The sequence below is a fragment of the Scomber scombrus genome, chromosome 22, assembly GCF_963691925.1.
Source record: "Scomber scombrus chromosome 22, fScoSco1.1, whole genome shotgun sequence".
Taxonomy (NCBI): Eukaryota; Metazoa; Chordata; class Actinopteri; order Scombriformes; family Scombridae; genus Scomber; species Scomber scombrus.
Window position 1 is genome coordinate 22,573,401 of NC_084991.1, and position 2,500 is coordinate 22,575,900.

The 2,500-nt window shown below is 35.9% G+C and overlaps 1 protein-coding gene across 2 annotated transcripts in view; it reads left to right on the forward strand.

Annotated features, from left to right (window-relative positions):
* Nucleotides 1-737: 737 nt before the first annotated feature.
* The window catches only part of LOC134004249 (CCR4-NOT transcription complex subunit 2-like), an 11,283-nt gene continuing 9,520 nt past the window's right edge, over nucleotides 738-2,500 (forward strand). For both annotated transcript variants that reach the window (XM_062443465.1, XM_062443466.1), the window contains exon 1: nucleotides 738-754. The gene's annotated coding sequence lies outside the window, so the exon portion shown is untranslated. The remainder of the gene's footprint in view (nucleotides 755-2,500) is intronic.

Sequence of the window (2,500 nt, forward strand, 5' to 3'; positions counted from 1 at the left end):
GTTTCTAAGGTGTTTGGGGCCAAGCACAAAAGATTGATGCGGTGAGCTGCTTTAAAAAAAAATCCTTTTACTTTACCCAGCTGCGAATGAAAGAGGAAATAATTGTGATTTATTATATTTTTAGGGTTCTGTTGTTGTTTTAGGAGTTAACACTAGAGCAGAATATAGTAGTAGAGTAGAATAAAGTAGAGTATAGTATATTATAGTATAGTATAGTAGAGTATAGTATAGTATAGTAGAGTATAGTATAGTATATTATAGTAGAGTATAGTAGAGTACAGTATAGTATATTATAGTAGAGTAGAGTAGAGTACAGTATAGTATATTATAGTAGAGTAGAGTATATTATAGTAGAGTAGAGTAGAGTAGAGTATAGTATATTATAGTATAGTATATTATATTATAGTAGAGTAGAGTATATTATAGTAGAGTAGAGCACAATAGAATGGGTAGTAAAGTACACTAGAGAAGAATAGAGTACAGCACAGTAGAGAACAGTATAGTAGAGTATATCAGAGTGATGGAGGCTCAGATAGAGAAAGCAGTAGAGTATAATAAAGTAGTAGAGTATAATAAAGCAGTAGAGTAGAATAAAGCAGTAGAGTATAATAAAGTAGTAAAGCACAGTATAGGACACTGGAGAAGGATATTGTATAGTGATGGAGGCTCAGAGGTCAGAGGGGAAAGGCCTCCCAGCATCATCGCTGATGATGTCGGCCATCTTGGATTGTAGCGGGGAAGAAAGATTGATGCGGTGAGCTGCTTTTTTTTTTATTCCTTTTACTTTCTTTTCCCTTCTTTCATCAGGTAGAGCAGCCCGGCGAACAACATACCGGATACACGATAGCTAACCGCGTCACCCAGCCGCGAATGAACGGGGGAATAATCGTGATTTCTGGTCCAGTTTCTCTGCTTTGTGTTGTTGTTTATGGAGCTAACCGCTGGAGGCCTGGACACAAACACAGCCGGCTGCCTGCTCACACAACCCGCATAGTAACTCACCTCTCACCGGCTCACTAACTCATCTAACACCGGGCTCACAGGTGCTCCAGCTGGGGGCTTTTTAAACATTGTTTTTAGCCGAACGGCAGCGCTCGGTTGTGTTAGCTCGCATGCTAACGCTCCCATGTATTTCAATAGAACTAGCTTTTAGCAGTTAGCTGTTAGCAGTTAGCTTCCTAGCTCGATATACTAGCAGCTAACAAAGTAACACTAACCATTATATGTGTTGTGTGGACTTTACAAAGCGAACACAAAGCTCAGTAATTATGCTTATTTTTTGGGCCTGAACGTCCTAATTAAATGTTTTATTTCAATATAAGCCAGAATTAGCATTAGCGTTGTGTGGCTAACGTTAGCCTTTTTGCGACAGTGCTGCAGCTTCCTAAACAAGAACAAGAGAAGCTTAAAAGCACACGGAGACTTTTCTCACCGGTGTTATTCTCTTTTATTTAACATTACAGCACAATAACAATTGTTTTTCACGTTGTTTGAAGCCGCTGCATCGTGTAATCTATTAGGTTTATGTAGTAAACAAACATATTTAAGTGGTTCCGTGTTTACATCGCCTCATGTTGTGCAGCTTTTCACCAGGTTTTAAACATTTAATCTGCCTTTATGTTTATATCAGGGTTTCTGCAGGGTATTTACAAGTCTAAAATGTAATCATTTTAATTTTAGGCCTTAAAAAAGTCTTAAATCCGTCCATATGTTGCACATTAGGTCTTAAATATGTACGTTAATTTACTACTTCCTCCGTCGTCTTTTTTCTTTTGTTTTTTTTTTGTTTGTAATTCTTTCTGAAGGATCCAGGTAGTGTTTGCTGGAACAATCAGAGTTCAGTGATTGGTTAAAACTGATACCAAACAGTCAATTTTGAAGCACAGTGTACATCTATATCTGCAGGAAGTCCCTTAAATTAGGCACATTTAGTGTGAAACCACTGATGTCACTCACAAGATCAGATGTTTAGTTACTTTGAGATTTTTCCTTACTTTTGCATACTTAAATTTAATTCATAATGGTCTTTAAAAAGTCTTAAATGTAACTTGTTCAAACCTGCAGAAACACTGTTATATAAATGCACAGAAGCAGCTGAAATGATCAGAGCTGATTACTATTTGAGGGGATTTAAGTCAATACGCTGAAATCATTTGAGAATATTTGTGCCTCAGTTTGGATTTCTGTCCCGAACCACAGATTATAATTTAACATCATATTATCTTCACTCGTTTGTAGTTTGTGACAATATTTACAAGAGTCAGTGACAAATAAGGGTCGGAAAGATGAGCAAAATATCTTTAAAATGTGTTTTAAAGCAGTATAAGGTTTGTTAAAAAAAAGTACATTTTGTATTTTTTTTTTAAATGACATTTTCACCTTTTTTTAAAAAAAACCTAAAAGTAAGACTGAATGCTCCTGAAACTGTCAAATGGTGTAACCACAGTAGAATGATAAATATTATATATTTTATCACCTACAGTGTATTTAAGTGGACTTA